The sequence below is a fragment of the Carcharodon carcharias genome, chromosome 15, assembly GCF_017639515.1.
Source record: "Carcharodon carcharias isolate sCarCar2 chromosome 15, sCarCar2.pri, whole genome shotgun sequence".
Classification (NCBI taxonomy): Eukaryota; Metazoa; Chordata; class Chondrichthyes; order Lamniformes; family Lamnidae; genus Carcharodon; species Carcharodon carcharias.
The window spans coordinates 99,529,472-99,553,597 of NC_054481.1; positions in this window are offsets into that span (position 1 = coordinate 99,529,472).

Here is a 24,126-nt window from a genome sequence, read left to right on the forward strand (position 1 = left end):
TTCACTGTCCTCCCTGTGTGTTGTACACAGGATCACTGTCCTCGTTGTGTTGTACACATGATTCACTATCCTCTCCATGTGTTGTATATAGGCTCACTGTCCTCTCTATGTGAAGTACTCAGGATCAGTGTCCTCTGTGTGTTGTGTACAGGATTCAGTGTCCTCTCTGTGTATGGTACATAGGATCACTGCCCTCTCTGTTTGTTGTACAAAAGATTAATTGTCCTCTCCATGTGTTCTACACAGGACCACTAACCTCTCTGTGTGCTGTATACAGGATCACTGTACTCTCTGAGTGTTTGATATAGCATTCACTTTCCCCTCTGTGTGTTGTACACAGGATAACTGCCCTCTCTGTGTGTTGTGCACACAATTCACTGTCCTCTCTGTGTGTTGTACACAGGATCATTTTCCTCTCTCTGTGTTGTACACAGGATCACTGTCCTCTCTGGGTGTTGTACACAGGATCACTGCCCTCTCTGTGTGCTGTACAAAGGATCACTGTCCTCTTTGTGGGTTGTTCACAGGATCACTGTCCTCTCTGTGTGTGACATGCAGGATCACTGTCCTCTTTGTCTGTTGTACACAGGATCACTGTCCTCTCTGTGTGTTGTACACTGCATCACTGTACTCTCTGTGTGTGGTACACAGAATCACTGTCCTCCCTGTGTGTTTTACACAGGATACTGTACTTTCTGTGTGTTGTACACAGGATCACTGTCCTCTCTGGGTGTTGTACACAGGATCACCTTCCTCCTCTGTGTGCTGTACACAGGATCACTGTCCTCTTTGTGGGTTGTACACAGGATCACTGTCCTCTCTGTGTGTGACATGCAGGATCACTGTCCTCTTTGTCTGTTGTACACAGGATCACTGTCCTCTCTGTGTGTTGTACACTGCATCACTGTACTCTCTGTGTGTTGTACACAGAATCACTGTCCTCCCTGTGTGTTGTACACAGGATACTGTACTTTCTGTGTGTTGTACACAAGATCACTGCCCTCTCTGTGTGTTGTACATAAGATTCACAGACTTCTCTGTGTGTTGTACACAGGATCAATGTCCACTCTGTGTCCTGTATACAGGATCACTGTCCTCACTGTGTATTATAAACAGGATCATTGTCCTCTCTGTGTGTTGTACACAGGATCACTGTCCTCTCTGTGTGTTGTGCGCAGGATTACTGTCCTCTCTGTGTGTTGTACACAGGATCAATATTCTCTCCATGTGTTGTACAAAGGTTCAGTGTCCTCTCTGTGTGCTGTTTACAGGATCAGTGTCCTCTCCGTGTGTTGTACACAGGTTCACAGTCCTCTCTGTGTGTTGTACACAGAACCACTGTCCTCCCTGTGTGTTGGAGACAGCATAATGTCTTTTCTGTGTGTTGTACAAAAGATCCCTGCCCTCTCTGTGTGTTGTACACAAGATTTATGGAATTCTCTGTGTGTAGTACACAGGACCACGGTCCAATCTGCATCCTATATACAGGATCACTTACCGCTCGGTGCATTGTACACAGGACCATTGTCCTCTCTGTGTGTTGTACACTGGATCACTGTCCTTTTTGTGTGCTGTACACAGGATCACTGTCCTCTCTCTGTGTTGTACACTGGATAACGGTCCTCCCCTAGTGTTGTACACAGGATCAGTGTCCTCTCTGTGTGCTGTATACAGGATCACTGTCCTCTCTCTGTGTTGTACATAGAATCACTGTCCTCTCTAGGTGTTGTACACATGATCATTGTCCTTTCTGTGTGTTGTACACAGGATCACTGCCCTCTCTGTGTGTTGTACACAATATTCACTGTCCTCCCTGTGTGTTGTACACAGGAATGCTGTCCTCTTTGTGTGTTGTACACATGATTCACTATCCTCTCCATGTGTTGTATATAGGCTCACTGTCCTCTCTATGTGAAGTACACAGGATCAGTGTCCTCTCTGTGTGTTGTATACAGGATTCAGTGTCCTCTCTGTGTATGGTACATAGGATCACTGCCCTCTCTGTTTGTTGTACAAAAGATTAATTGTCCTCTCCGTGTGTTCTACACAGGACCACTAACCTCTCTGTGTGCTGTATATAGGATCACTGTACTCTCTGAGTGTTTGATATAGCATTCACTTTCCCCTCTGTGTGTTGTACACAGGATAACTGCCCTCTCTGTGTGTTGTGCACAGAATTCACTGTCCTCTCTGTGTGTTGTACACAGGATCATTTTCCTCTCTCTGTGTTGTACACAGGATCACTGTCCTCTCTGTGGGTTGATCACAGGATCACTGTCCGCTCTGTGTGTGATATGCAGGATCACTGTCCTCTCTCTGTGTTGTACACAGGATCACTGTCCTCTCTGTGTGTTGTACACTGCATCACTGTACTCCCTGTGTGTTGTACACAGAATCACTGTCCTCCCTGTGTGTTGTACACAGGATACTGTACTTTCTGTGTGTTGTACACAAGATCACTGTCCTCTCTGGGTGTTGTACACAGGATCACTTCCCTCTCTGTGTGCTGTACACAGGATCACTGTCCTCTTTGTGGGTTGTACACAAGATCACTGTCCTCTCTGTGTGTGACATGCAGGATCACTGTCCTCTTTGTCTGTTGTACACAGGATCACTGTCCTCTCTGTGTGTTGTACACTGCATCACTGTACTCTCTGTGTGTGGTACACAGAATCACTGTCCTCCCTGTGTGTTGTACACAGGATACTGTACTTTCTGTGTGTTGCACACAAGATGACTGCCCTCTCTGTGTGTTGTACACAAGATTCACGGACTTCTCTGTGTGTTGTACACAGGATCATTTTCCTCTCTCTGTGTTGTACACAGGATCACTGTCCTTGCTGTGTGTTGTACACAGGATCACTGCCCTCTCTGTGTGCAGTACACTGGATCACTGTCCTCCCTGTGGGTTGTACACAGGATCACTGTCTTCTCTGTGTGTGATATGCAGGATCACTGTCCTCCCTGTGTGTTGTACACAGGATCACTGTCCTCTCTGTGTGTTGTACACAGAATCACTGTCCTCCCTGTGTGTTGTACACAGGATACTGTATTTTCTGTGTGTTGTACACAAGATCACTGCCCTCTCTGTGTGTTGTACATAAGATTCACAGACTTCTCTGTGTGTTGTACACAGGATCACTGTCCACTCTGCGTCCTGTATACAGGATCACTGTCCTCGCTGTGTATTATAAACAGGATCATTGTCCTCTCTGTGTGTTGTACACAGGATCACTGTCCTCTCTGTGTGTTGTACACAGCATCACTGTAATCTCTGTGTGTTGTACGCAGGATCCCTTTCCTCTCTCTGTGCCATAGACAGGATCTCTGTCTACTCCATGTGTTATACACAGGATCACAGTCCGCTCTGTGTGTTGTACATAGAATCACTGTCCTCCCTGTGTGTTGTACACAGGATACTGTACTTTCTTTGTGTTGTACACAGGATCAATGCCCCCTCCGTGTGTTGTACACAAGATTCACGGACTTCTCTGTGTGTTTTACACAGGATCAATGTCCACTCTGCATCCTGCATACTGGATCACTGTCCTCGCTGTGTATTATAAACAGGATCATTGTCCTCTCTGTGTATTGTACACAGGTTGTCTGACCTCTCTGTGTGTTGTGCACAGGATTACTGTCCTCTCTGTGTGTTATACACTGGATAACTGTCCTCCCCTTGTGTTGTACACAGGATCAGTGTCCTCTCTGTGTGCTGTATACAGGATCACTGTTCTCTCTGTGTGCTATACATAGGATCACTGTCCTCTCTGGGTGTTGTACACAGGAACGCTGTCCTCTTTGTGTGTTGTACACATGATTCACTATCCTCTCCATGTGTTGTATATAGGCTCACTGTCCTCTCTATGTGAAGTACACATGATCAGTGTCCTCTCTGTGTGTTGTATACAGGATTCAGTGTCCTCTCTGTGTATGGTACATAGGATCACTGCCCTCTCTGTTTGTTGTACAAAAGATTCATTGTCTTCTCCGTGTATTCTACACAGGACCACTATTATCTCTGTGTGCTGTATACAGGAACACTGTACTCTCTGAGTGTTTGATATAGCATTTACTTTCCCCTCTGTGTGTTGTACACAGGATCACTGCCCTCTCTGTGTGTTGTGCACAGAATTCACTGTCCTCTCTGTGTGTTGTACACAGGATCATTTTCCTCTCTCTGTGTTGTACACAGGATCACTGTCCTCTCTGGGTGTTGTACACTGGATCATTGTTCTCTCTGTGTGTTGTACACAGGATCACTGCCCTCTCTGTGTGTTGAACACAATATTCACTGTCCTCCCTGTGTGTTGTACACAGGATCACTGTCCTCGTTGTGTTGTACACATGATTCACTATCCTCTCCATGTGTTGTATATAGGCTCACTGTCCTCTCTATGTGAAGTACTCAGGATCAGTGTCCTCTGTGTGTTGTATACAGGATTCAGTGTCCTCTCTGTGTATGGTACATAGGATCACTGCCCTCTCTGTTTGTTGTACAAAAGATTAATTGTCCTCTCCATGTGTTCTACACAGGACCACTAACCTCTCTGTGTGCTGTATACAGGATCACTGTACTCTCTGAGTGTTTGATATGGCATTCACTTTCCCCTCTGTGTGTTGTACACAGGATAACTGCCCTCTCTGTGTGTTGTGCACACAATTCACTGTCCTCTCTGTGTGTTGTACACAGGATCATTTTCCTCTCTCTATGTTGTACACAGGATCACTGTCCTCTCTGGGTGTTGTACACAGGATCACTGCCCTCTCTGTGTGCTGTACAAAGGATCACTGTCCTCTTTGTGGGTTGTTCACAGGATCACTGTCGTCTTTGTGTGTGACATGCAGGATCACTGTCCTCTTTGTCTGTTGTACACAGGATCACTGTCCTCTCTGTGTGTTGTACACTGCATCACTGTACTCTCTGTGTGTGGTACACAGAATCACTGTCCTCCCTGTGTGTTGTACACAGGATACTGTACTTTCTGTGTGTAGTACACAGGACCACAGTCCAATCTGCATCCTATATACAGGATCACTTACCGCTCAGTGCATTGTACACAGGACCATTGTCCTCTCTGTGTGTTGTACACTGGATCACTGTCCTTTTTGTGTGCTGTACACAGGATCACTGTCCTCTCTCTGTGTTGTACACTGGATAACGGTCCTCCCCTAGTGTTGTACACAGGATCAGTGTCCTCTCTGTGTGCTGTATACAGGATCACTGTCCTCTCTCTGTGTTGTACATAGAATCACTGTCCTCTCTAGGTGTTGTACACATGATCATTGTCCTCTCTGTGTGTTGTACACAGGATCACTGCCCTCTCTGTGTGTTGTACACAATATTCACTGTCCTCCCTGTGTGTTGTACACAGGAATGCTGTCCTCTTTGTGTGTTGTATACATGATTCACTATCCTCTCCATGTGTTGTATATAGGCTCACTGTCCTCTCTATGTGAAGTACACAGGATCAGTGTCCTCTCTGTGTGTTGTATACAGGATTCAGTGTCCTCTCTGTGTATGGTACATAGGATCACTGCCCTCTCTGTTTGTTGTACAAAAGATTAATTGTCCTCTCCGTGTGTTCTACACAGGACCACTAACCTCTCTGTGTGCTGTATATAGGATCACTGTACTCTCTGAGTGTTTGATATAGCATTCACTTTCCCCTCTGTGTGTTGTAGACAGGATAACTGCCCTCTCTGTGTGTTGTGCACACAATTCACTGTCCTCTCTGTGTGTTGTACACAGGATCATTTTCCTCTCTCTGTGTTGTACACAGGATCACTGTCCTCTCTGTGTGTTGATCACAGGATCACTGTCCGCTCTGTGTGTGATATGCAGGATCACTGTTCTCTCTCTGTGTTGTACACAGGATCACTGTCCTCTCTGTGTGTTGTACACTGCATCACTGTACTCTCTGTGTGTTGTACACAGAATCACTGTCCTCCCTGTGTGTTGTGCACAGGATACTGTACTTTCTGTGTGTTGTACACAAGATCACTGTCCTCTCTGGGTGTTGTACACAGGATCACTTCCCTCTCTGTGTGCTGTACACAGGATCACTGTCCTCTTTGTGTGTTGTACACAAGATCACTGTCCTCTCTGTGTGTGACATGCAGGATCACTGTCCTCTTTGTCTGTTGTACACAGGATCACTGTCCTCTCTGTGTGTTGTACACTGCATCACTGTACTCTCTGTGTGTGGTACACAGAATCACTGTCCTCCCTGTGTGTTGTACACAGGATACTGTACTTTCTGTGTGTTGTACACAAGATCACTGCCCTCTATGTGTGTTGTACATAAGATTCACAGAATTCTCTGTGTGTTGTACACAGGATCAATGTCCACTCTGCGTCCTGTATACAGGATCACTGTCCTCGCTGTGTATTATAAACAGGATCATTGTCCTCTCTGTGTGTTGTACACAGGATCACTGTCCTCTCTGTGTGTTGTGCACAGGATTACTGTCCTCTCTGTGTGTTGTACACAGGATCAATATTCTCTCCATGTGTTGTACAAAGGTTCAGTGTCCTCTCTGTGTGCTGTTTACAGGATCAGTGTCCTCTCCGTGTGTCGTACACAGGATCACAGTCCTCTCTGTGTGTTGTACACAGAACCACTGTCCTCCCTGTGTGTTGGAGACAGCATAATGTCTTTTCTGTGTGTTGTACAAAAGATCCCTGCCCTCTCTGTGTGTTGTACACAAGATTCATGGAATTCTCTGTGTGTAGTACACAGGACCACAGTCCAATCTGCATCCTATATACAGGATCACTTACCGCTCTGTGTATTGTACACAGGACCATTGTCCTCTCTGTGTGTTGTACACTGGATCACTGTCCTTTTTGTGTGTTGTACACAGGATCACTGTCCTCTCTCTGTGTTGTACACTGGATAACGGTCCTCCCCTAGTGTTGTACACAGGATCAGTGTCCTCTCTGTGTGCTGTATACAGGATCACTGTCCTCTCTCTGTGTTGTACATAGAATCACTGTCCTCTCTAGGTGTTGTACACTGGATCATTGTCCTCTCTGTGAGTTGTACACAGGATCACTGCCCTCTCTGTGTGTTGTACACAATATTCACTGTCCTCCCTGTGTGTTGTACGCAGGAACGCTGTCCTCTTTGTGTGTTGTACACATGATTCACTATCTTCTCCATGTGTTGTATATAGGCTCACTGTCCTCTCTATGTGAAGTACACAGGATCAGTGTCCTCTCTGTGTGTTGTATACAGGATTCAGTGTCCTCTCTGTGTATGGTACATAGGATCACTGCCCTCTCTGTTTGTTGTACAAAAGATTAATTGTCCTCTCCGTGTGTTCTACACAGGACCACTAACCTCTCTGTGTGCTGTATATAGGATCACTGTACTCTCTGAGTGTTTGATATAGCATTCACTTTCCCCTCTGTGTGTTGTACACAGGATAACTGCCCTCTCTGTGTGTTGTGCACACAATTCACTGTCCTCTCTGTGTGTTGTACACAGGATCATTTTCCTCTCTCTGTGTTGTACACAGGATCACTGTCCTCTCTGTGGGTTGTACACAGGATCACTGTCCGCTCTGTGTGTGATATGCAGGATCACTGTCCTCTCTCTGTGTTGTACACAGGATCACTGTCCTCTCTGTGTGTTGTACACTGCATCACTGTACTCTCTGTGTGTTGTACACAGAATCACTGTCCTCCCTGTGTGTTGTACACAGGATACTGTACTTTCTGTGTGTTGCACACAAGATGACTGCCCTCTCTGTGTGTTGTACACAAGATTCACGGACTTCTCTGTGTGTTGTACACAGGATCATTTTCCTCTCTCTGTGTTGTACACAGGATCACTGTCCTTGCTGTGTGTTGTACACAGGATCACTGCCCTCTCTGTGTGCAGTACACTGGATCACTGTCCTCCCTGTGGGTTGTACACAGGATCACTGTCTTCTCTGTGTGTGATATGCAGGATCACTGTCCTCCCTGTGTGTTGTACACAGGATCACTGTCCTCTCTGTGTGTTGTACACAGAATCACTGTCCTCCCTGTGTGTTGTACACAGGATACTGTATTTTCTGTGTGTTGTACACAAGATCACTGCCCTCTCTGTGTGTTGTACATAAGATTCACAGACTTCTCTGTGTGTTGTACACAGGATCACTGTCCACTCTGCGTCCTGTATACAGGATCACTGTCCTCGCTGTGTATTATAAACAGGATCATTGTCCTCTCTGTGTGTTGTACACAGGATCACTGTCCTCTCTGTGTGTTGTACACAGCATCACTGTAATCTCTGTGTGTTGTACGCAGGATCCCTTTCCTCTCTCTGTGCCATAGACAGGATCTCTGTCTACTCCATGTGTTATACACAGGATCACAGTCCGCTCTGTGTGTTGTACATAGAATCACTGTCCTCCCTGTGTGTTGTACACAGGATACTGTACTTTCTTTGTGTTGTACACAGGATCAATGCCCCCTCCGTGTGTTGTACACAAGATTCACGGACTTCTCTGTGTGTTTTACACAGGATCAATGTCCACTCTGCATCCTGCATACTGGATCACTGTCCTCGCTGTGTATTATAAACAGGATCATTGTCCTCTCTGTGTATTGTACACAGGTTGTCTGACCTCTCTGTGTGTTGTGCACAGGATTACTGTCCTCTCTGTGTGTTATACACTGGATAACTGTCCTCCCCTTGTGTTGTACACAGGATCAGTGTCCTCTCTGTGTGCTGTATACAGGATCACTGTTCTCTCTGTGTGCTATACATAGGATCACTGTCCTCTCTGGGTGTTGTACACAGGAACGCTGTCCTCTTTGTGTGTTGTACACATGATTCACTATCCTCTCCATGTGTTGTATATAGGCTCACTGTCCTCTCTATGTGAAGTACACATGATCAGTGTCCTCTCTGTGTGTTGTATACAGGATTCAGTGTCCTCTCTGTGTATGGTACATAGGATCACTGCCCTCTCTGTTTGTTGTACAAAAGATTCATTGTCTTCTCCGTGTATTCTACACAGGACCACTATTATCTCTGTGTGCTGTATACAGGAACACTGTACTCTCTGAGTGTTTGATATAGCATTTACTTTCCCCTCTGTGTGTTGTACACAGGATCACTGCCCTCTCTGTGTGTTGTGCACAGAATTCACTGTCCTCTCTGTGTGTTGTACACAGGATCATTTTCCTCTCTCTGTGTTGTACACAGGATCACTGTCCTCTCTGGGTGTTGTACACTGGATCATTGTTCTCTCTGTGTGTTGTACACAGGATCACTGCCCTCTCTGTGTGTTGAACACAATATTCACTGTCCTCCCTGTGTGTTGTACACAGGATCACTGTCCTCGTTGTGTTGTACACATGATTCACTATCCTCTCCATGTGTTGTATATAGGCTCACTGTCCTCTCTATGTGAAGTACTCAGGATCAGTGTCCTCTGTGTGTTGTATACAGGATTCAGTGTCCTCTCTGTGTATGGTACATAGGATCACTGCCCTCTCTGTTTGTTGTACAAAAGATTAATTGTCCTCTCCATGTGTTCTACACAGGACCACTAACCTCTCTGTGTGCTGTATACAGGATCACTGTACTCTCTGATTGTTTGATATGGCATTCACTTTCCCCTCTGTGTGTTGTACACAGGATAACTGCCCTCTCTGTGTGTTGTGCACACAATTCACTGTCCTCTCTGTGTGTTGTACACAGGATCATTTTCCTCTCTCTATGTTGTACACAGGATCACTGTCCTCTCTGGGTGTTGTACACAGGATCACTGCCCTCTCTGTGTGCTGTACAAAGGATCACTGTCCTCTTTGTGGGTTGTTCACAGGATCACTGTCGTCTTTGTGTGTGACATGCAGGATCACTGTCCTCTTTGTCTGTTGTACACAGGATCACTGTCCTCTCTGTGTGTTGTACACTGCATCACTGTACTCTCTGTGTGTGGTACACAGAATCACTGTCCTCCCTGTGTGTTGTACACAGGATACTGTACTTTCTGTGTGTTGTACACAGGATCACTGTCCTCTCTGGGTGTTGTACACAGGATCACTTCCCTCTCTGTGTGCTGTACACAGGATCACTGTCCTCTTTGTGGGTTGTACACAGGATCACTGTCCTCTCTGTGTGTGACATGCAGGATCACTGTCCTCTTTGTCTGTTGTACACAGGATCACTGTCCTCTCTGTGTGTTGTACACTGCATCACTGTACTCTCTGTGTGTGGTACACAGAATCACTGTCCTCCCTGTGTGTTGTACACAGGATACTGTACTTTCTGTGTGTTGTACACAAGATCACTGCCCTCTCTGTGTGTTGTACACAAGATTCACAGACTTCTATGTGTGTTGTACACAGGATCAATGTCCACTCTGTGTCCTGTATGCAGGATCACTGTCCTCGCTGTGTATTATAAACAGGATCATTGTCCTCTCTGTGTATTGTACACAGGATCACTGTCCTCTCTGTGTGTTGTGCACAGGATTACTGTCCTCTCTGTGTGTTGTACACAGGATCAATATTCTCTCCATGTGTTGTACAAAGGTTCAGTGTCCTCTCTGTGTGCTGTTTACAGGATCAGTGTCCTCTCCGTGTGTTGTACACAGGATCACAGTCCTCTCTGTGTGTTGTACACAGAACCACTGTCCTCCCTGTGTGTTGGAGACAGCATAATGTCTTTTCTGTGTGTTGTACAAAAGATCCCTGCCCTCTCTGTGTGTTGTACACAAGATTCATGGAATTCTCTGTGTGTAGTACACAGGACCACAGTCCAATCTGCATCCTATATACAGGATCACTTACCGCTCTGTGTATTGTACACAGGACCATTGTCCTCTCTGTGTGTTGTACACTGGATCACTGTCCTTTTTGTGTGCTGTACACAGGATCACTGTCCTCTCTCTGTGTTGTACACTGGATAATGGTCCTCCCCTAGTGTTGTACACAGGATCAGTGTCCTCTCTGTGTGCTGTATACAGGATCACTGTCCTCTCTCTGTGTTGTACATAGAATCACTGTCCTCTCTAGGTGTTGTACACAGGGTTATTGTCCTCTCTGTGTGTTGTACACAGGATCACTGCCCTCTCTGTGTGTTGTACACAATATTCACTGTCCTCCCTGTGTGTTGTACACAGGAACACTGTCCTCTTTGTGTGTTGTACACATGATTCACTATCCTCTCCATGTGTTGTATATAGGCTCACTGTCCTCTCTATGTGAAGTACACAGGATCAGTGTCCTCTCTGTGTGTTGTATACAGGATTCAGTGTCCTCTCTGTGTATGGTACATAGGATCACTGCCCTCTCTGTTTGTTGTACAAAAGATTAATTGTCCTCTCCGTGTGTTCTACACAGGACCACTAACCTCTCTGTGTGCTGTATATAGGATCACTGTACTCTCTGCGTGTTTGATATAGCATTCACTTTCCCCTCTGTGTGTTGTACACAGGATAACTGCCCTCTCTGTGTGTTGTGCACACAATTCACTGTCCTCTCTGTGTGTTGTACACAGGATCATTTTCCTCTCTCTGTGTTGTACACAGGATCACTGTCCTCTCTGTGGGTTGTACACAGGATCACTGTCCGCTCTGTGTGTGATATGCAGGATCACTGTCCTCTCTCTGTGTTGTACACAGGATCACTGTCCTCTCTGTGTGTTGTACCCAGCATCACTGTACTCTCTGTGTGTTGTACACAGAATCACTGTCCTCCCTGTGTGTTGTACACAGGATACTGTACTTTCTGTGTGTTGCACACAAGATGACTGCCCTCTCTGTGTGTTGTACACAAGATTCACGGACTTCTCTGTGTGTTGTACACAGGATCATTTTCCTCTCTCTGTGTTGTACACAGGATCACTGTCCTCTCTGTGTGTTGTACACAGGATCACTGCCCTCTCTGTGTGCTGTACACTGGATCACTGTCCTCCCTGTGGGTTGTACACAGGATCACTGTCTTCTCTGTGTGTGATATGCAGGATCACTGTCCTCCCTGTGTGTTGTACACAGGATCACTGTCCTCTCTGTGTGTTGTACACAGCATCACTGTAATCTCTGTGTGTTGTACGCAGGATCCCTTTCCTCTCTCTGTGCCATAGACAGGATCTCTGTCTACTCCATGTGTTATACACAGGATCACAGTCCGCTCTGTGTGTTGTACATAGAATCACTGTCCTCCCTGTGTGTTGTACACAGGATACTGTACTTTCTTTGTGTTGTACACAGGATCAATGCCCCCTCCGTGTGTTGTACACAAGATTCACGGACTTCTCTGTGTGTTTTACACAGGATCAATGTCCACTCTGCATCCTGCATACAGGATCACTGTCCTCGCTGTGTATTATAAACAGGATCATTGTCCTCTCTGTGTGTTGTACACAGGTTCTCTGACCTCTCTGTGTGTTGTGCACAGGATTACTGTCCTCTCTGTGTGTTATACACTGGATAACTGTCCTCCCCTTGTGTTGTACACAGGATCAGTGTCCTCTCTGTGTGCTGTATACAGGATCACTGTTCTCTCTGTGTGCTGTACATAGGATCACTGTCCTCTCTGCGTGTTGTACACAGGATCATTGTCCTCTCTGTGTGTTGTACACAGGATCACTGCCCTCCCCCTGTGTTGTACACAAGAGTCACTGTCCTCCCTGTGTGTTGTATACAGGCTCACTGTCCTCTCTGTGTGAAGTACACAGGATCAGTGTCCTCTCTGTGTGTTGTATGCAGGATTCAGTGTCCTCTCTGCAAATGGTACATAGGATCTCTGTCCTCTCTGTTTGTTGTACAAACGATTCATTGTCCTCTCTGTGTGTTCTACACAGGACCACTATCCTCTCTGTGTGCTGTATACATGTTCACTGTCTTCCCTGTGTGCTGTACACAGGATCACTGTCCTCTCTGTATGTTGTACACAAGATCTCTTTCCTCTCTGTGTGTTGAACACAGGGTTACTGTCCTCTCCGTGTGTTGTAAACAGGATCACTGCCCTCTCCGTGTGGTACGCAGGATTACTGTCCCCTCTGTGTATTGTTACACAGGATCACTGTCGTCTCTGTGTGTTGTACACAGGAGCACGGCCCTCTCTATGTGCTGTATACAGAATTAGTGTCCTCACTGTGTGTTGTAATCAGGATCACTGTCCTCTCTGGGTGTTTTACACAGGACCAATGTCCTCTCTGTGTGTTGTGCACTGGATAGTTGTCCTCTCTGTGTGCTGTTTACAGGATCACTGTCCTCTCTTTGTGTTGTACACAGGATCACTGCCCTCTCTGTGTGCTGTATACATGTTCACTGTCCTCTCTGTCTGCTGTACACAGGATCACTGTCCTCTCTGTATGTTGTTCACAAGATCACTTTCCTCCCTGTGTGTTGGACACAGGATTACTGTCCTCTCCATCTGTTGTAAACAGGATCACTGCCCTCTCCGTGTGTGGTACGCAGGATTACTGTCCCCTCTGTGTATTGTACACAGGATCACTGTCCACTCTGTGTGTTGTCCACAGGATCACGGCCCTCTCTATGTGCTGTATACAGAATTAGTTTCCTCACTGTGTGTTGTAAACAGGATCACCGTCCTCTCTGGGTGTTTTACACAGGAACAATGTCCTCTCTGTGTGTTATGCACTGGATCGTTGTCCTCTCTGTGTGCTGTTTACAGGATCACTGTCCTCTCTTTGTGTTGTACACAGGATCACTGTCCTCTTGGTGTGTTCTACACAGAATCACAGTCCTCTCTATGTGTTGTACACAAGATTCACTATCCTCTCCATGTGTTGTATACAGGCTCACTGTCCTCTCTGTGTGAAGTACACAGGATCAGTGTCCTCTCTGTGTGTTGTATACAGGATTCAGTTTTCTTTCTGTGTATGGTACATAGGATCACTGTCCTCTCTGTTTGTTGTACAAAAGATTCATTGTCCTCTCCGTGTGTTCTACACAGGACCACTATCCTCTCTGTGTGCTGTATACATGTTCACTGTCCTCTCTGTCTGCTGTACACAGGATCACTGTCCTCTCTGTATGTTGTTCACAAGATCACTTTCCTCCCTGTGTGTTGGACACAGGATTACTGTCCTCTCCATCTGTTGTAAACAGGATCACTGCCCTCTCCGTGTGTGGTACGCAGGATTACTGTCCCCTCTGTGTATTGTACACAGGATCACTGTCCACTCTGTGTGTTGTCCACAGGATCACGGCCCTCTCTATGTGCTGTATACAGAATTAGTTTCCTCACTGTGTGTTGTAAACAGGATCACCGTCCTCTCTGGGTGTTTTACACAGGAACAATGTCCTCTCTGTGTGTTATGCACTGGATCGTTGTCCTCTCTGTGTGCTGTTTACAGGATCACTGTCCTCTCTTTGTGTTGTACACAGGATCACTGCCCTCTCTGTGTGCTGTTTACAGGATCACTGAACTCTCTGTGTGTTGTGTGCAGGATCACTGTCCTCTCCGTGTGTTCTACAAAGAATCACAGTCCTCCCTGTGTGTTGTACACAGGATCACTGTCCTCGTTGTGTTGTACACATGATTCACTATCCTCTCCATGTGTTGTATATAGGCTCACTGTCCTCTCTATGTGAAGTACTCAGGATCAGTGTCCTCTGTGTGTTGTATACAGGATTCAGTGTCCTCTCTGTGTATGGTACATAGGATCACTGCCCTCTCTGTTTGTTGTACAAAAGATTAATTGTCCTCTCCATGTGTTCTACACAGGACCACTAACCTCTCTGTGTGCTGTATACAGGATCACTGTACTCTCTGAGTGTTTGATATGGCATTCACTTTCCCCTCTGTGTGTTGTACACAGGATAACTGCCCTCTCTGTGTGTTGTACACACAATTCACTGTCCTCTCTGTGTGTTGTACACAGGATCATTTTCCTCTCTCTGTGTTGTACACAGGATCACTGTCCTCTCTGGGTGTTGTACACAGGATCACTGCCCTCTCTGTGTGCTGTACAAAGGATCACTGTCCTCTTTGTGGGTTGTTCACAGGATCACTGTCGTCTTTGTGTGTGACATGCAGGATCACTGTCCTCTTTGTCTGTTGTACACAGGATCACTGTCCTCTCTGTGTGTTGTACACTGCATCACTGTACTCTCTGTGTGTGGTACACAGAATCACTGTCCTCCCTGTGTGTTGTACACAGGATACTGTACTTTCTGTGTGTTGTACACAGGATCACTGTCCTCTCTGGGTGTTGTACACAAGATCACTTCCCTCTCTGTGTGCTGTACACAGGATCACTGTCCTCTTTGTGGGTTGTACACAGGATCACTGTCCTCTCTGTGTGTGACATGCAGGATCACTGTCCTCTTTGTCTGTTGTACACAGGATCACTGTCCTCTCTGTGTGTTGTACACTGCATCACTGTACTCTCTGTGTGTGGTACACAGAATCACTGTCCTCCCTGTGTGTTGTACACAGGATACTGTACTTTCTGTGTGTTGTACACAAGATCACTGCCCTCTCTGTGTGTTGTACACAAGATTCACAGACTTCTCTGTGTGTTGTACACAGGATCAATGTCCACTCTGTGTCCTGTATACAGGATCACTGTCCTCGCTGTGTATTATAAACAGGATCATTGTCCTCTCTGTGTGCTGTATACATGTTCACTGTCCTCTCTGTCTGCTGTACACAGGATCACTGTCCTCTCTGTATGTTGTTCACAAGATCACTTTCCTCCCTGTGTGTTGGACACAGGATTACTGTCCTCTCCATCTGTTGTAAACAGGATCACTGCCCTCTCCGTGTGTGGTACGCAGGATTACTGTCCCCTCTGTGTATTGTACACAGGATCACTGTCCACTCTGTGTGTTGTCCACAGGATCACGGCCGTCTCTATGTGCTGTATACAGAATTAGTTTCCTCACTGTGTGTTGTAAACAGGATCACCGTCCTCTCTGGGTGTTTTACACAGGACCAATGTCCTCTCTGTGTGTTGTGCACTGGATCGTTGTCCTCTCTGTGTGCTGTTTACAGGATCACTGTCCTCTCTTTGTGTTGTACACAGGATCACTGCCCTCTCTGTGTGCTGTTTACAGGATCACTGAACTCTCTGTGTGTTGTGTGCAGGATCACTGTCCTCTCCGTGTGTTCTACACAGAATCACAGTCCTCTCTGTGTGTTGTACACAGGATCACTGTCCTCTCTGTGTGTTGTACACAGGATCACTGTCCTCTTTGTGCGTTGTGCTCAAGATTCACTATCCTCTCCATGTCTTTTATATGGGATCACTGTCCTCTCTGTGGGTTATACACAGGATCACTGACCTCTCTGTGTGTTGTTTACAGGTTTCATTGTTCTCGCTGTGTGTTATACACAGGATCACTGTCTTCTCTGTGTGTTGTACAGGGGAGCACTGGACTCTCTGTGTGTTGTACACAAGATTCAGTGGCCTCTCTGTGTGTTGTAGACAGGATCACTGCCCTCTCTGTGTGTTGTGCACACAATTTACTGTCCTCTCTGTGTGTTGTACACAAGATCATTGTCCTCTCTCTGTGTTGTACACAGGATCACTGTCCTCTCTGGGTGTTGTACACAGGATCACTGCCCTCTCTGTGTGCTGTAAACAGTATCGCTGTCCTCTCTGTGGGTCATACATAGGATCACCGTCCTCTCTGTGTGTGATATGCAGGATCACTGTCCTCTCTGTGTGTTGTGCACAGGATCACTGTCCTCTCTGGTGTTGTACACAGGATCATTGTCCTCTCTGTGTGTTGTACACAGGATCACTGCCCTCCCCCTGTGTTGTACACAAGAGTCAGTGTCCTCCCTGTGTGTTGTATACAGGCTCACTGTCCTCTCTGTGTGAAGTACACAGGATCAGTGTCCTCTCTGTGTGTTGTATGCAGGATTCAGTGTCCTCTCTGCAAATGGTACATAGGATCACTGTCCTCTCTGTTTGTTGTACAAACGATTCATTGTCCTCTCCGTGTGTTCTACACAGGACCACTATCCTCTCTGTGTGCTGTATACATGTTCACTGTCTTCCCTGTGTGCTGTACACAGGATCACTGACCTCTCTGTATGTTGTACACAAGATCTCTTTCCTCTCTGTGTGTTGAACACAGGGTTACTGTCCTCTCCGTGTGTTGTAAACAGGATCACCGCCCTCTCCGTGTGCGGTACGCAGGATTACTGTCCCCTCTGTGTATTGTACACAGGATCACTGTTGTCTCTGTGTGTTGTCGACAGGATCACGGCCCTCTCTATGTGCTGTATACAGAATTAGTGTCCTCACTGTGTGTTGTAATCAGGATCACTGTCCTCTCTGGGTGTTTTACACAGGACCAATTTCCTCTCTGTGTGTTGTGCACTGGATAGTTGTCCTCTCTGTGTGCTGTTTACAGGATCACTGTCCTCTCTTTGTGTTGTACACAGGATCACTGCCCTCTCCGTGTGTGGTACGCAGGATTACTGTCCCCTCTGTGTATTGTACACAGGATCACTGTCCACTCTGTGTGTTGTCCACAGGATCACGGCCCTCTCTATGTGCTGTATACAGAATTAGTTTCCTCACTGTGTGTTGTAAACAGGATCACCGTCCTCTCTGGGTGTTTTACACAGGACCAATGTCCTCTCTGTGTGTTGTGCACTGGATCGTTGTCCTCTCTGTGTGCTGTTTACAGGATCACTGTCCTCTCTTTGTGTTGTACACAGGATCACTGCCCTCTCTGTGTGCTGTTTACAGGATCACTGAACTCTCTGTGTGTTGTGTGCAGGATCACTGTCCTCTCCGTGTGTTCTACACAGAATCACAGTCCTCTCTGTGTGTTGTACACAGGATCACTGTCCTCTCTGTGTGTTGTACACAGGATCACTGTCCTCTTTGTGCGTTGTACTCAAGATTCACTATCCTCTCCATGTCTTTTATATGGGATCACTGTCCTCTCTGTGGGTTATACACAGGATCACTGACCTCTCTGTGTGTTGTTTACAGGTTTCATTGTTCTCGCTGTGTGTTATACACAGGATCACTGTCTTCTCTGTGTGTTGTACAGGGGAGCACTGGCCTCTCTGTGTGTTGTACACAAGATTCAGTGGCCTCTCTGTGTGTTGTAGACAGGATCACTGCCCTCTCTGTGTGTTGTGCACACAATTTACTGTCCTCTCTGTGTGTTGTACACAAGATCATTGTCCTCTCTCTGTGTTGTACACAGGATCACTGTCCTCTCTGGGTGTTGTACACAGGATCACTGCCCTCTCTGTGTGCTGTAAACAGTATCGCTGTCCTCTCTGTGGGTCATACATAGGATCACCGTCCTCTCTGTGTGTGATATGCAGGATCACTGTCCTCTCTGTGTGTTGTGCACAGGATCACTGTCCTCTCTGGTGTTGTACACAGGATCATTGTCCTCTCTGTGTGTTGTACACAGGATCACTGCCCTCCCCCTGTGTTGTACACAAGAGTCAGTGTCCTCCCTGTGTGTTGTATACAGGCTCACTGTCCTCTCTGTGTGAAGTACACAGGATCAGTGTCCTCTCTGTGTGTTGTATGCAGGATTCAGTGTCCTCTCTGCAAATGGTACATAGGATCACTGTCCTCTCTGTTTGTTGTACAAACGATTCATTGTCCTCTCCGTGTGTTCTACACAGGACCACTATCCTCTCTGTGTGCTGTATACATGTTCACTGTCTTCCCTGTGTGCTGTACACAGGATCACTGACCTCTCTGTATGTTGTACACAAGATCTCTTTCCTCTCTGTGTGTTGAACACAGGGTTACTGTCCTCTCCGTGTGTTGTAAACAGGATCACCGCCCTCTCCGTGTGCGGTACGCAGGATTACTGTCCCCTTTGTGTATTGTACACAGGATCACTGTTGTCTCTGTGTGTTGTCGACAGGATCACGGCCCTCTCTACGTGCTGTATACAGAATTAGTGTCCTCACTGTGTGTTGTAATCAGGATCACTGTCCTCTCTGGGTGTTTTACACAGGACCAATGTCCTCTCTGTGTGTTGTGCACTGGATAGTTGTCCTCTCTGTGTGCTGTTTACAGGATCACTGTCCTCTCTTTGTGTTGTACACAGGATCACTGCCCTCTCCGTGTGTGGTACGCAGGATTACTGTCCCCTCTGTGTATTGTACACAGGATCACTGTCCACTCTGTGTGTTGTCCACAGGATCACGGCCCTCTCTATGTGCTGTATACAGAATTAGTTTCCTCACTGTGTGTTGTAAACAGGATCACCGTCCTCTCTGGGTGTTTTACACAGGACCAATGTCCTCTCTGTGTGTTGTGCACTGGATCGTTGTCCTCTCTGTGTGCTGTTTACAGGATCACTGTCCTCTCTTTGTGTTGTACACAGGATCACTGCCCTCTCTGTGTGCTGTTTACAGGATAACTGAACTCTCTGTGTGTTGTGTGCAGGATCACTGTCCTCTCCGTGTGTTCTACACAGAATCACAGTCCTCTCTGTGTGTTGTACACAGGATCACTGTCCTCTCTGTGTGTTGTACACAGGATCACTGTCCTCTTTGTGCGTTGTGCTCAAGATTCACTATCCTCTCCATGTCTTTTATATGGGATCACTGTCCTCTCTGTGGGTTATACACAGGATCACTGACCTCTCTGTGTGTTGTTTACAGGTTTCATTGTTCTCGCTGTGTGTTATACACAGGATCACTGTCTTCTCTGTGTGTTGTACAGGGGAGCACTGGCCTCTCTGTGTGTTGTACACAAGATTCAGTGGCCTCTCTGTGTGTTGTAGACAGGATCACTGCCCTCTCTGTGTGTTGTGCACACAATTTACTGTCCTCTCTGTGTGTTGTACACAAGATCATTGTCCTCTCTCTGTGTTGTACACAGGATCACTGTCCTCTCTGGGTGTTGTACACAGGATCACTGCCCTCTCTGTGTGCTGTAAACAGTATCGCTGTCCTCTCTGTGGGTCATACATAGGATCACCGTCCTCTCTGTGTGTGATATGCAGGATCACTGTCCTCTCTGTGTGTTGTGCACAGGATCACTGTCCTCTCTGGTGTTGTACACAGGATCATTGTCCTCTCTGTGTGTTGTACACAGGATCACTGCCCTCCCCCTGTGTTGTACACAAGAGTCAGTGTCCTCCCTGTGTGTTGTATACAGGCTCACTGTCCTCTCTGTGTGAAGTACACAGGATCAGTGTCCTCTCTGTGTGTTGTATGCAGGATTCAGTGTCCTCTCTGCAAATGGTACATAGGATCACTGTCCTCTCTGTTTGTTGTACAAACGATTCATTGTCCTCTCCGTGTGTTCTACACAGGACCACTATCCTCTCTGTGTGCTGTATACATGTTCACTGTCTTCCCTGTGTGCTGTACACAGGATCACTGACCTCTCTGTATGTTGTACACAAGATCTCTTTCCTCTCTGTGTGTTGAACACAGGGTTACTGTCCTCTCCGTGTGTTGTAAACAGGATCACCGCCCTCTCCGTGTGCGGTACGCAGGATTACTGTCCCCTCTGTGTATTGTACACAGGATCACTGTTGTCTCTGTGTGTTGTCGACAGGATCACGGCCCTCTCTATGTGCTGTATACAGAATTAGTGTCCTCACTGTGTGTTGTAATCAGGATCACTGTCCTCTCTGGGTGTTTTACACAGGACCAATGTCCTCTCTGTGTGTTGTGCACTGGATAGTTGTCCTCTCTGTGTGCTGTTTACAGGATCACTGTCCTCTCTTTGTGTTGTACACAGGATCACTGCCCTCTCCGTGTGTGGTACGCAGGATTACTGTCCCCTCTGTGTATTGTACACAGGATCACTGTCCACTCAGTGTGTTGTCCACAGGATCACGGCCCTCTCTATGTGCTGTATACAGAATTAGTTTCCTCACTGTGTGTTGTAAACAGGATCACCGTCCTCTCTGGGTGTTTTACACAGGACCAATGTCCTCTCTGTGTGTTGTGCACTGGATCGTTGTCCTCTCTGTGTGCTGTTTACAGGATCACTGTCCTCTCTTTGTGTTGTACACAGGATCACTGCCCTCTCTGTGTGCTGTTTACAGGATCACTGAACTCTCTGTGTGTTGTGTGCAGGATCACTGTCCTCTCCGTGTGTTCTACACAGAATCACAGTCCTCTCTGTGTGTTGTACACAGGATCACTGTCCTCTCTGTGTGTTGTACACAGGATCACTGTCCTCTTTGTGCGTTGTGCTCAAGATTCACTATCCTCTCCATGTCTTTTATATGGGATCACTGTCCTCTCTGTGGGTTATACACAGGATCACTGACCTCTCTGTGTGTTGTTTACAGGTTTCATTGTTCTCGCTGTGTGTTATACACAGGATCACTGTCTTCTCTGTGTGTTGTACAGGGGAGCACTGGCCTCTCTGTGTGTTGTACACAAGATTCAGTGGCCTCTCTGTGTGTTGTAGACAGGATCACTGCCCTCTCTGTGTGTTGTGCACACAATTTACTGTCCTCTCTGTGTGTTGTACACAAGATCATTGTCCTCTCTCTGTGTTGTACACAGGATCACTGTCCTCTCTGGGTGTTGTACACAGGATCACTGCCCTCTCTGTGTGCTGTAAACAGTATCGCTGTCCTCTCTGTGGGTCATACATAGGATCACCGTCCTCTCTGTGTGTGATATGCAGGATCACTGTCCTCTCTGTGTGTTGTGCACAGGATCACTGTCCTCTCTGGTGTTGTACACAGGATCATTGTCCTCTCTGTGTGTTGTACACAGGATCACTGCCCTCCCCCTGTGTTGTACACAAGAGTCAGTGTCCTCCCTGTGTGTTGTATACAGGCTCACTGTCCTCTCTGTGTGAAGTACACAGGATCAGTGTCCTCTCTGTGTGTTGTATGCAGGATTCAGTGTCCTCTCTGCAAATGGTACATAGGATCACTGTCCTCTCTGTTTGTTGTACAAACGATTCATTGTCCTCTCCGTGTGTTCTACACAGGACCACTATCCTCTCTGTGTGCTGTATACATGTTCACTGTCTTCCCTGTGTGCTGTACACAGGATCACTGACCTCTCTGTATGTTGTACACAAGATCTCTTTCCTCTCTGTGTGTTGAACACAGGGTTACTGTCCTCTCCGTGTGTTGTAAACAGGATCACCGCCCTCTCCGTGTGCGGTACGCAGGATTACTGTCCCCTCTGTGTATTGTACACAGGATCACTGTTGTCTCTGTGTGTTGTCGACAGGATCACGGCCCTCTCTATGTGCTGTATACAGAATTAGTGTCCTCACTGTGTGTTGTAATCAGGATCACTGTCCTCTCTGGGTGTTTTACACAGGACCAATGTCCTCTCTGTGTGTTGTGCACTGGATAGTTGTCCTCTCTGTGTGCTGTTTACAGGATCACTGTCCTCTCTTTGTGTTGTACACAGGATCACTGCCCTCTCCGTGTGTGGTACGCAGGATTACTGTCCCCTCTGTGTATTGTACACAGGATCACTGTCCACTCTGTGTGTTGTCCACAGGATCACGGCCCTCTCTATGTGCTGTATACAGAATTAGTTTCCTCACTGTGTGTTGTAAACAGGATCACCGTCCTCTCTGGGTGTTTTACACAGGACCAATGTCCTCTCTGTGTGTTGTGCACTGGATCGTTGTCCTCTCTGTGTGCTGTTTACAGGATCACTGTCCTCTCTTTGTGTTGTACACAGGATCACTGCCCTCTCTGTGTGCTGTTTACAGGATCACTGAACTCTCTGTGTGTTGTGTGCAGGATCACTGTCCTCTCCGTGTGTTCTACACAGAATCACAGTCCTCTCTGTGTGTTGTACACAGGATCACTGTCCTCTCTGTGTGTTGTACACAGGATCACTGTCCTCTTTGTGCGTTGTACTCAAGATTCACTATCCTCTCCATGTCTTTTATATGGGATCACTGTCCTCTCTGTGGGTTATACACAGGATCACTGACCTCTCTGTGTGTTGTTTACAGGTTTCATTGTTCTCGCTGTGTGTTATACACAGGATCACTGTCTTCTCTGTGTGTTGTACAGGGGAGCACTGGCCTCTCTGTGTGTTGTACACAAGATTCAGTGGCCTCTCTGTGTGTTGTAGACAGGATCACTGCCCTCTCTGTGTGTTGTGCACACAATTTACTGTCCTCTCTGTGTGTTGTACACAAGATCATTGTCCTCTCTCTGTGTTGTACACAGGATCACTGTCCTCTCTGGGTGTTGTACACAGGATCACTGCCCTCTCTGTGTGCTGTAAACAGTATCGCTGTCCTCTCTGTGGGTCATACATAGGATCACCGTCCTCTCTGTGTGTGATATGCAGGATCACTGTCCTCTCTGTGTGTTGTGCACAGGATCACTGTCCTCTCTGTGTGTTGTACTCAGCATCACTGTACTCTCTTTGCGTTGTACACAAGATTCACTGTCCTCTTTTTGTGTTGTACATAAGTTTCACTGACTTCTCTGTGTGTTGTACACAGGACCACAGTCCACTCTGCGTCCTGTATACAGGATCAATGTCCTCTCTGTGTATTGTACACAAGATCATTGTGCTCTCTGTGTTGTACACAGGATCACTGCCCTCCCCCTGTGTTGTGCACAATATTCAGTGTCCTCCTTGTGTGTTGTATACAGGATCACTGCCCTCTCCGTGTGCGGTACACAGGATCACTGTCCACTCTGTGTGTTGTCCACAGGATCACGGCCCTCTCTATGTGCTGTATACAGAATTAGTGTCCTCACTGTGTGTTGTACACAGGATACTGTCCTTTCTGTGTGTTGTTCAGAAGATCACTGTCCTCTCTGTGAATTGTACTTAGGATCACAGTCCCCTCAGTGTGTTGTACACCAGATAACTGTCCTCCCCCCATGTTATACACTGGATCAGTGTACTCTCTGTGTGCTGTATACAGGATCACGGTCCTCTCTGTGTGCTTTACATAGGCTCACTCTCCTCTCACGCTGTTGTACACAGGATCATTTTCCTCTCTCTGGGTTGTACACAGGATCACTGCCCTCTCTCTCTGTTATACACAATATCCACTGTCCTCCCTGTGTGTTGTACACAGGATCACAGTCCTCTCTATGTGTTGTACACAAGATTCACTATCCTCTCCATGTGTTGTATACAGGCTCACTGTCCTCTCTGTGTGAAGTACACAGGATCAGTGTCCTCTCTGTGTGTTGTATACAGGATTCAGTTTCCTCTCTGTGTATGGTACATAG